Source organism: Mauremys reevesii, linkage group 6 (genome assembly GCF_016161935.1).
Source record: "Mauremys reevesii isolate NIE-2019 linkage group 6, ASM1616193v1, whole genome shotgun sequence".
Classification (NCBI taxonomy): Eukaryota; Metazoa; Chordata; order Testudines; family Geoemydidae; genus Mauremys; species Mauremys reevesii.
The window spans coordinates 34488613-34500478 of NC_052628.1; the positions used below are offsets into that span (position 1 = coordinate 34488613).

The following is an 11866-nucleotide window of genomic DNA, read 5'->3' on the forward strand; positions in this document are numbered from 1 at the left end:
GGCTAATGTTTCTACCTTGAAAATGTTGTCAGGTTTCCAGAGCAGTGGTCTCTTTATTTACTGAACGTTTGTGTATATTTAGGAATGAGTGATCTGCCCTAGTTATAGTTCAACTAGACTATGCTGACTAACACGTAGTAGGGAAAGCAAAGGCTACAAAGCAACCCATTCTGTCACTTTCAGTGCTGTAATCTTGCCAGGTGCTGAACCTGCAGTGACGTTTAATTGCCGTCTGTACGTTATCCTTTGTGGAAGTCCTCTTTTGGCAGCCCAAGCCAGACCTTTGTACCTTTGTTTAGCTTGAGTAGCACACCTTTGAACAGGAACAGAATGGTATTTGCTAAAAAGAAAGACTTCCAAGTTGCACTTAGTAAGAGAGAAGCACTGTGCAAAGCAATCCATGGTTGTCTCATCTCCCTTCAGTGCTGGGGCACCTTGAGAATTTGTGGGGAGCCAAGCAAGCATAGGCGCCGACTTCCCCAGTTCCCAGGAGGTGTCGACCCCTGCTGTGTCCCAGGCCCTGCCCCCCACTCTACCTCTTCCCCCAACTGCCCACCCCTGCCCTGCCCCTTCCCTGCCTCTTCCTGTCCCCACTCCTCCTCCTCCTCCCCCAGTGCCTCCTGAATGCCGCTGAACAGCTGATCCCAGTGGGTGGAAGGCACTGGGAGGGAAGGGGAGAAGCTGATTAGTGGGGCCCACTGGCAGGCAGGAGGGCTGGGGGGCAGGGGGAAGAAGCTGATCCACGGGATGTCTTTTTTCCCCATGGGTGCGCTGGGGCACCCACAGTGTCACTGCCTATGTGAGCAAGAGTTAGGACCCAGCCTGGTGGTGGGCAAAGTTTATCTCTGACTTTGGTCTGTTTTCCAGAGTGGGAGATCAAATGTAGAACTTGACGAAATTTTTCACCAGATTTTTTTCATCAAAAATGCATTTTTTGGGACTCTGAAACTAATTGTGAATTTGCATCAAATTTGATAATAGTTTTAGGAAAAAAAGTAGAAAAAACTGGGTGGAGGGACTGAAAGAAAGTGTAAATATTTTAGAGACTGAAATTTATTTGGGCATAAGCTTTCATGGGCATCCAATGAAGTAGGTTTTAGCCCATGAAAGCTTATGCCCAAATAAATTTGTTAGTCTCTAAGGTGCCACCAGTACTCCTCGTTCTTTTTGCTGATACAGACTAACAGGGCTACCCCTCTGAAACCTGTAAATATTTTGTTACGAAATGTTTCATTTCAACTATTTTGTTTCAAAATATTTTATTTTGATGTCTGCACGTTGAATTCAAATTTTGGTCAAACACATAAAAGGGTGATAAATACCCCAAACCAGCCAAATCAAAATGAAAAACAAATATTTATATATTTTTTTAGTTCACTGAAACATTTAAAAACAAAACAAAAAAACTTATTTTGAATAGGTCAATTTGAAATGATTGGTTTTTTTCAATTTGAGAAGAAATTTTGGAGGTGAAAAAATTGGTTTCAGTTTGAATTGAACCAGATAGCTTTTCAGTTTGGTCTGTCAGATCTAATTAGGCAATGAATTGTCTACTCCTCCAGTCTCAGTCCTGAAGTGATGGGGGAATGTGGCTGACCCATAAGCATAAACATCTTCAAGGGCCCCAAAAAGTGCTGGCCCCAAGTAGTCACTTGCATTGCTTGTGTTTGAAGGCTGCCCCTGCTTTGATGCGCACATGGAATTCTTCTTACTGCTAGTGAGAATTAAGCATGTAGTGGGGGCAAAATTCATATCAGATATAAACAGCGATAATTCTATAGTTACATCCACTTGCAGCAGGGCTGAATTTTCCTTTTTGTCTTTTTCAAATGCAAATTGTGAGCGTAATGTGCCACATTCAGATTATTTGTATGCATAATTATCTGTGCTAGTTAAAAGCAGTTTATAGAAATTTGATCCGTAAAGACAAAGCAAAATAAATTCCCTAACTTCCTATTTTTGCTGTTACCCAGGGTTTTCAGAACCCAAAGCTGTGGTGACTTAACTGTTTCTCTCCAGGCAGTGTCAGGAATAAGTCAATGGAGGCACAGTTCATCCGTATGATATATAATTGATACAAACCAGAGTGCTTTCACCTCACTATTTTTTAATCTTAAGCACGCATGTGTGCTCGTGCACACACACACACACACACACACATGCACACACAGAGTCCCAGTAGGTTTAGAGCATTTCAAAACATTTATATTTACCTAAAGTTAAGAATGGTCTTGAGGGTTGAGCGTCCAGGCTTCAGGGGGCCCCACCTTCTATTTAGTCACTGGGGAACTTAGTTCTCAGATCCTTGCCCAAAGAAAGCTCCCTCAGACTACTCCAAAGCAAATTCTTTTGCCTAATCTTGTATAGCTAACTTCAAACAAAGCACATAACCTGTGTGACTCCTAGTGGGTCATCATTGTAACCCCTAATGGGTCACCAATTTTCCTAATTTTAGCAAAACTACTCATTCTCTTGTCACAATATTTCTAGTCATAACAACAGTGAAACTCCCATATCAGAGGTGTCAGAGGCATTCAAGACCAAGGTCAGCCATGCAAACATTCCTTCTGTTCTCACAATACATTCCCTTCTTATCCCATCCTCCCATTCTGATAGCAAAACTGCAATCATGCAGTTATTTGACCTTGCTTCTCAGGGCCTAAAATTTTCCTAACTATGTGATGTTTGGTTTTCAGCAGGCAGTGGCTGAACATACAAAATTGCTGACTGCAGTACTGCCAAATTTTGGTGTTAAGTGACCAGATGTCCCATATTGGCCTGGACAGTCCCTTTTTAAGCCCTGTCCTGGGCGTCCCAATTTTTTTTGGCAAAACTGGGCATTTGTCCCATTTGCCCTTTCCAACTGACCATCAGATGGCAAGAGCAAATAGGCTAAATGCCCAGTTTTGCCAAAAAGTGGGGCATGCTCCCGAAGTGGGGTGCGGAGGAATGTTTGGGGGGAGCGAGTGGCAATGTCAGTGATGCAAGGGGGCTTGTTCCAGCCCCGCACATGGGAGGGGCGGGGTGGGGGTCGGGAGGCGGGCCAGCTCCATGGGGGTGTGTGTGTGTGGGGGGGCCTCGGGTGAGTGCTTGGGTCAGCCCAGTGTGTGTGTTCGGGAGAGGGAGGGGCCTCAGGTCAGTCCTGCATGTGTGTGTGAGTGGCTTGGGTCGTCTGCAGGGGTGTGGGGGAGTTTGGGTGAGCCCCACCTGGTGTCCCATTTTCCCTTTGGGAAATATAGTCACCCTATCTGAGGTATATGCAAAATATCAAATTCTGGGGTAACATTGCCATCACATTACGCCACATGACTCTGTCTCTAGCATCCTTTCCCCATCTGCTGGCAGAGTCCTAATAGTTGGCCAGCTATTAGTCATTACCATTGATGGACTGTCCAATGTGCACAACTTTTAAATCATTCTTCAGAATTCAAGGCAAGAATTTAACTTTTTTTTTTTCAGAGCAAGAATGAGCATGCATCTAATATGTGCCTGGTTTTTTTAGCTAGACTTTTATTCAATATGCTGGCAGAGATAGTGTTACCTTTGTATCTGCTAAAAATTTTGGGCCAGGATTACTTGACACACTTGTGGGTAGCACCAAAATACCTGAAGGTAAGAAGGTAATTTGACCTATATAGTGTGTGGAAAAAGTCTGCTCTTTAACTGTGCTGTGGATATTTTGGCACTCTGTGGAATCAAGCAGCATATTGTTAGATGAAAGGAGAAATGTCTGTCCAGTGCACAAATGGAATGCTGATAACTGTGCTTTCTAATCCCCACTGAGCTGTGCCTCTTCACTTTAATATTTCATAGACAACGTCGACCAAATTTTCAAATGCTACAGTTTCTAAATGGTGGCTACAAATGTGTGTGAAAGTCTCACACTTCCACATGCGTATAGGATAATAGTGTATACAACTACCCCCAAAATACATAGATAACCATTTGTGTGCATAAACATAGGTTTTGCTTGTGTAATGGATACATGTGCATTTACTGCAGATGCAATCTAAGCCTCGGCATTTGACAATGTGGACTTGCATGTATGAATACCCCTAACGGAACCAGAATTCTCAGACAGCGCTCCACTTCCACCCCAAAAATGTATTTAGTATAGAGAGATTATTTAAAAGGACAATATGTAGCACATCCTGCCCGTAGAGAAAAAGCCATAGAAATGTTTAAAATTATTCTGTAAAATGTCATAAAGAACTGTATTCCCGGTCACAGAATTCTATAGGATGGTTCAAAACATACAAAAGTCATACTCTCTATTTATTCCTTTTAAGGTTTTAGAGTAACTTGTACAGAATCATAATACGTTTGTATACGACCTTCCTTCATCCCAGTTAAGTTATTTAGCACTCTTCCATAAGGATATACATCTCATATCATTGATGAATGCAATATTCATGAGCAAGGAAATGCTAGTGAGGGTGTGTGCTCCAAGGTAACAAACAACTAATTATTTTAAAAGACACAATGTTTTACATTTATTTTGATTTGGTTTTAATATATTTTGCTTGTTTTTTCTCCTTTGGAAAGTTCTGTTCCCTTCCTTGATGACTTCGTTACTCCAAAGTGCTCGGAAGAGCGCGGTTGCCCACATATACTCTGTCTCTTCCTTGTCACGCCCTTTGTTCCAATGAAGGCCAGCATAAGGGCCAATGGGTGATTGCATTGGAGTGCCTGACCCCTCCCCATTCCCCCTGAACACTGTGGAAGTCATCTCTGCATGGCCTGGCATAGTTTGGCATGGAAGGCCACTTTGGGGGCAGGCCTGGAAGGGTCTGTGGGGCACTGGAGGTGGGGCCACAGATCCACATTTACGTAGAGGTCCTATTTTCCTGTGCAAATGGCATGGAGAGGCTGTGAACACTATTCAAGCCCATAAGCAAAGGTGAAAGAATTCCAGCACAGGGAGTGAAAGTGGGAGAATCACATGGTCAGAGTGGTAGGAGAGGGAAAGGGGGAGGGCCAGAGAGTAGAAGGCTTCAATAATCGAAGTGAGAGCACTAGGGCATTGACAAGGGCTTCAGTGGTGGGTCTGAAGGGGAAAGGATGGGTTCTATAGCTGTTGTAAAATATTTAGGATGTGTGGGGAGAAGGAATGATGTGTCAAATGACCCTGCAGTACAAGCCTGTGGAGAGGCAGGTGGGTGGAGTGGTCTATGGCGATGGAGATATTGCTAACATCATTAATTCTTATACCTCTTTTACAGATAGTGGGGTTGGGGCACAGAAATGTGACTTGCCTTGGTCACAGGAGCAGAGTGGGAATAAAAGCCAGGGTTCCTGATACCCAGTCCCCTGATCTTACCAGTCGACAGCACTCAGTCAGTCTAGGAAAGTCCTGGGTGGTGGTGAGTAGTTCTGGACACCTGGTGCTTATGTATCCCAGTCCAAAGACCGTTTCTTTTGAGTGTGTGAATCCCAGCATAAGGTGGTTAATTATAGAATTTTGGTGATGTACAGAAGCACTCATACTTCACAGGGATCCTGGTCAAGCTGACTGAGTCTTGGCCTGAAGCCACTCAGACTCATTGTCCTGGCCAGCTTCAACGTTTATGGAAATCATGTCTGTGTAATCTTTGTATGTCACAACTGCCACGTCTGAGCTCTCTGGGTCTTATGACCTCCTATGAGTAGAGACCAGTTGAATCAAGATGGATAATTTCAAGCTAAGACTTGTAGTCTGTCAGCTGCAGCTCCATATTCAAGATGAGGGAAGCAGCAGCTGCCATGGCCATGTTGTCAGATTCTGTCTGCTAGCCTGTGGGCTACCTTCTAGCTATGCCTGCTGTGTATGTATATTTTGAATAGCACAGTCAGGCTGTAACATACAATGTCAGAGAGATACATGACCTTACTGTGCACTCCTTATTTGCATTTATGCAAATAATCCCCTTGACTTCAATCAGACTACTTGTGTGAGGAAGTGCTCATCCTTGAGAGAAACTTATGTCATCTGCATAAAGCCAGAGCATTTAGGCTGGAGGGCAGACTGGGGAGGTAACATTCACACCCTCCAGTGTGGCATCAGGATGCAGGGCTGCTCCACAGCACCCCCAGTACTTGTGTGGGTATGCGGGGGAGGGGGGGTCACTGAACATGCCTAGACATAAATACAATCTTGCCAGACCTGCTGTTGGCCCACCTTGTGCCCACACCCAAACTAACCTTTTCTACTAGTCCCATGAAGGCTGGTGTGGAGACCAGCTCTCTGGTGTGAGGAACCTCTGCATTGCTGCCCAGGCAGCTGACCCCCTCAGAGCCCCTATGCAGATCTTAAGTGATGCAGAGGCCCTTATGCCATCCTTCTGCCCTGGAAGTGAATATGAGTAGGGGTTGCACACTTGGGACCTTAAGATATATGTGCATGTGATTATGTAACTGCCACAGCAGATGCACCATCCTCATGAAATAATTCACATTTAGCTAATGAAGCCCCTGGCAGAATATATTTTGGGATACATCCTGTTTACAGATCTCTGCTAACCCTGTTATTCCATTAATTCTGGTGTTGTTTATTCCTGGGCATTGTAGTAACCTACTAATTTGTCTCTCTTTAATAGGAAGCAGAGACACAAGCTTAATACACTGATTAGAAAATTATTCTGACTTTCTCTAGCAATTTTCTCCATTAGTGCAGATAGCTGTAAATCAGATCCACAGGGCCAGGCTGAAACCTGGCTGACCTCTTACTGCCTGGGCTTAGTTTACAAACATTAGGAGGAAGTTTGATCAGCACAGATGTGTACCTTGCACCAAGCTTGTTGCGTTTACAAGTGTCAGGGCTCTGGGTTGTTGGTGTTGTCCAGGATTATTATGTCATTAAGTAGAACATGCAAAGATGCAGGCACACTAATAAGGCAGAGTGCATACTGACCTTGTTTGACCAGGGTTGGGGGGGATAGCACAAGAACCCTTACGCTCCAACCCTCCCCCCTACACACACCTCCCAGGTGCCAAAGAGTAGCTTACAATAGCAGTGCAGTCCCTGTATAAAGGGGAGTGTAGTGCTCCTGACCTGTGGGGAGCAAGGTGGGCAAAAGGGGGGTATAGAAAAGGGGGGCATAACATTCCAGGAAGGTGTTGTGATCTGCAGAGCAGGATCAGCCTGCTCATAGTTGGCAAAAAATGCTCCCCTGTCCTAGCAAGTACTAGGGAGGCAGGAATTCTCTGCCGTTCCTCCTGGGACGGTGCAGCTCCACATGGCCACCTGCTTGGCCATAATCTAGCCCTATATTTCCAGCTGGGACAGTTGCTTCCCTCTAACTTGCTGCCTTGCTGGGTCACTAGGTTCTCTGTGCAGCAAGTGCGAAGTTTGTGAAAGGTCAGAGTCTAGCAAGTAGTGTGGAGGAATTTATTGCTTAAACATATCTACCATATGTTACTCCACTGCTTTTCTAGTGGCCTCTCTGCTCCAGCTTCTGTGGTGCTACCACATTTCTTTGCTGTTTCACTGGAAGTCCCAGTGAGACACCAGGACGTACCTGGTACACTTAGGAGCCCTAGAGGAGAGATTTAGCATGTCTTAATGTACCTGTAAGTTAGCCAGCAGTGAAGCCATTAAAAATGAACCCAAAGGCACCACTATATTCACGTTAAATAAAATGTGATTGTTTCATTCCAGAAAATGAAACACTTGTATGGTCACATTAGTGCCATATAATTGTCAGTGGTTTCCCCATATGGCTTTCCTTATAGTTTCATTGGAACAACAGAGTGAGGATGGCCAGCTGGGGGGGGGGGGGGAGAGAATGTGTGTGTTTGAGGCCAAAACACTTACCAAGGGCCTCAACCTTACATTTTTTTTTTCATGAAAAATGAGTCTGTTGCCCTGCTCTTCCTTGCCCCGTCTGACTAATGTTAGTCTAAAGGGAGCAGGGCCGCCCAGAAGATTCAGGGGGCCTGGGGTCTTTGGCGGCGACAGGCCCCCACCAATGAATTGCTGCCGAAGACCCAGCACTTTGGCGGCGGGTCCTGGGGCAGAAGGACCCCCTGCCGCTGCGGGTCTTTGGATCACTTCAACTGCGGGTCTTGGAGCGGAAGGACCTCCCGCTGCCGAATTGCAGCTGAAGACCCGGCACTTTGGCGGCAGGTCCCAGGGTGGAAGGACCCCCCACCGCGAGTCTTCGGGACACCATCCATGCCCATCTTGGCTAATAGCCATTGATGGACGTATCCTCCATTAATTTATCCAATTCTTTTTTGAACCCTGTTATAGTCTTGGCCTTCACAACATCATCCTCTGGCAAAAAGTTCCACATGTTGACTGTGCGTTGTGTGAAGAAATACTTTCTTTTATTTGTTTTTAACCTGTTGCCTATTAATTCCATTTGATGACCCCTAGTTCTTGTGGTATGAGAAGGAGTAAATAACACTTCCTTATTTACTTTCTCTATACCAGTCATGATTTCATAGACCTCAATCATATCCCTCTTTAGTCATCTCTTTTCCAAGCTGAAAAGTCCCAGTCTTATTAATCTCTCCTCACATGGAAGCCGTTCCATACCCCATATCATTTTTGTTGCCCTTTTCTGAACCTTTTGCAATTCCAATATATCTTTTTTGAGATGGGGTGACCACATCTGCATGCAGTATTGTGTGGATGTGGACGTACTGTGGATTTATATAGAGGCAATATGATATTTTCTGTCTTATTATCAATCTCGTTCTTAATGATTCCCAACATTCTGTTTGCTTTTTTGACTGCCGCTGCACATTGAGTGGATGCTTTCAAAGAACTATCCACAATGAGTCCAAGATCTCTTTCTTAAGTGGTAACAGCTTATTTAGACCCCATCATTTTATATGTATCGTTGGGATTATGTTTTCCAATGTGCATTACTTTGCATTTATCAACATTGAATTTCATCTGCCATTTTGTTGCCAGGCACCCAGTTTTGAGAGATCCTTTTGTAGCACTTCACAGTATGCCTGGGACTTAACTGTCTTGAGTAGTTTTGTATGATCTCAGAATTTTGCTACCTCACTGTTTAACCCTTTTTCCAGATCGTTTATGAATGTGTTGAATAGGACTGGTCCCAGAACAGACCCTGGGAGACACCACTATTTACCTCTCTCCATTCTGAAAACTGACCATTTATTCGTATCCTTTGTTTCCTATCTTTTTAACCAGTTACCAATCCTTGAGATGACCTTCCCTCTTATTTCATGACAGCTTACTTTGCTTAAGAGCCTTTGATGAGGGACCTTGTCAAAGGCTTTCTGAAAATCTAAATAAACTGTATCTACTGGATCCCCCTTGTCCTCATGCTTGTTGACCCCCTCAAAGAATTCTAGCAGATTGGTGAGGCATGATTTCCCTTTACAAAAACCATGTTGACTCTTCCCCAACAAATTATGTTCATCTAGGTGTCTGACAATTTTGTTCTTTACTATAGTTTCAACTAGTTTGCCCAGTACTGAAGTTAGGCTTACTGGCCTGTAATTGCCGGGATCATGTCTGGAGCCCTTTTTCAAAATTTGTGTCACATTAGCTATCCTCCACTCATTTGGTACAGAAGCTGGTTTAAATTATAGTTACAGATGGCAGGTAGTAGTTCTGCAATTTCACATTTGAGTTCCTTCAGAACTCTTGGGTGAACACCATCTGGTCCTTTATAGGAACAATGCATGCACTTAAGGTGACCAGATAGCAAGTATGAAAAATCAGGAGAGAGTATGGGGGGTAATAGGCACCTATATAAGAAAAATCTCCAAATATCGGGACTTTCCCTATAAAATCGGGACATCTGGTAACCCTACATGCACTTCTACACCACACAGAACTAAACATGGCTTTTAAGAGACTTGTAAAAGGGCACACCTGCACCCCCTTATGGCCAGAGGTAGCTCTGCAACACCCTGCCACAGTCTGTCTTCCCCTCCCCTCACCCTTTCAGGGTTTTTTAAATAATCTTTACCAGTCCAGAGTCCTTAAAACATTTCCTTTCTGCATCTAATTCATTTATATATAATCAGGGGTGAAAGTAACTTAAACGACTTAGCGGTATGCCGGAGTCCTGAGCGGGGGGTGGCCTCAACCGGTAGAGGCATGGCCTCAACCGGAAGAGACGGGGCCTTTCAAGATTTAAAGGCCCTGGGGCTGTGTCTGGGAGCCCCAGGGCCTTTAAATCACCCCGGAGCTACCAGCTGCAGAGGCAGTTGGGAGCTCTGGGGCGAATTAAAGGGAGCTCCGGGCCCTTTAAATCACTGCAGGATCCCTGCCACCACTACCCCGGGGCGGCAGGGCTTGGGCAGGGATTTAAAGACCTGGTTCTCCTGCCACTGCTGGGAGCCCTGGGCCCTTTAAAGTGCCGCTGGAGCTCCTGTGTGGCTGGAGTCTTTTGGTCTCTGAAATCTCAGATTCTTCTGTAACCTGCAGCAGGCCTTCTAACTCTGCAGCTTCAATCCATTGCTGTCTCCCTCTTTATAAGGGCCAGGAGCCTTCCCTTAAGTCCAACTGGGCAGCAGATAATCAGAAAAAAAGGCAATTGGTGACTCTTAGAGGGGCCAGCCACCCTGCAACAACATTGTTTTGGGAAATGAAATTTATAATCAAGGAACTGTTGTCTTATAACAATACCCCAAAGTACTAAGATATTGGTGCCCTTCATAGGGGGTTGAAGATCTTTGCAGTCTTTTGGCACATTCCTTGTTGTAAGTTATTGCTATGCCATATTTATTTGCTGTACCTTTCAATAACAGAACAAACCAGAAGAGGATGGCAAAGGTTTATCAGTTATTAACTCCCAATTATGTTCCAACCAAGAATGCTTCATCTGTTAGCTCAGGAGGAAAACAGAATCTTTGCCACCAACATCCCCTGTATTCCCAAATTGCAACTCTTTGTAAAAGACAGTCTGATGATATGCTTCAGTAAATTTGTGATTTAAATACAGTGAAGTCTCTGGATTCTTTATGTAGTTTTCTTCCCTAATGTCAATATAATTGTGTGGAAATTGGAATGAGTTCACTAACCCCCTACAGACTCTCACTTCCCTCTAACACCTCCTGCAGCATTATATCTCTTGCTGTAACATCCTTTGCAACATCACACCTGCTACTGACAGCTCTTAAATAACATTTCCTTTCCATGTGACTTTGGCAGGGATGAGTTTGTTGACTGGAAAATCATTCGAATTCATCCAGGATTACCTCCTTCAATATATGATTTTAAACTTTTTGTTAAAATAAATTACATATCAGTCATTTGGGCTACATGCTGTGACAGGTAGCTGTGACAGGCTGCATATAGCTACTGAGTCAGCCATCCGACCCTTCTGATGTTTTGTTCCTTCTTGTCTTGTCTTGTCTCCAACAGCACCAGCAGCTGGAGTAAAGCAAGAATCACAATCAATGTTGATACCCCATGACACCTAAAACAGCATCAGCAACAAAAGGAAACAAGCTGGAGAGGAGCTGGTTGACCTGAATGTGACTTAATTTAATTGCTGATTTAATCTGGCCAAAATGGTAGTGATTTCACTGTTTCCGTCCTGGCATGTTGTGTTGGAAGACGTGTTGTGTTCGGCACAATCTATACAAGGGCTTAAGGACCGATCGATCAAAGTGATCATGGTGATGTCCTGGAGCCTAGAGCATTTCCCTCTTTGTCTGAATGAGAAATTTCTTTGAAATCCACTACCGTGAAAGTGAGAACAAACTTCTCATCCTTCACAAGCTTATTAGCAGTCAGTAGTGCACTTGGCAATATAATATAAAGAATATAGTTAGATGTAAAGTACCAAACTTAGTCTTTTAACCCATCAAATGAAACTTTTTTAGCATAATCATGTATAAACATGAAAGTGACTTCCTCCTACTCAGTCATACCACGCTCTGTTTAATCTTTATT

At 44.1% G+C, this 11866-nt stretch overlaps 1 long non-coding RNA gene across 2 annotated transcripts in view; it reads left to right on the forward strand.

Annotated features, from left to right (window-relative positions):
* The window catches only part of LOC120407738, a 68110-nt gene extending 56498 nt beyond the window's left edge, over window positions 1-11612 (forward strand). The window contains exons 2-3 of one of the 2 annotated variants that reach the window (XR_005600219.1): window positions 5223-5363; window positions 11333-11612. This is a non-coding gene — a long non-coding RNA (uncharacterized LOC120407738). The remainder of the gene's footprint in view (window positions 1-5222; window positions 5364-11332) is intronic. The other variant, XR_005600220.1, reaches the window with a different exon arrangement.
* The last annotated feature ends 254 nt before the right edge of the window (window positions 11613-11866 follow it).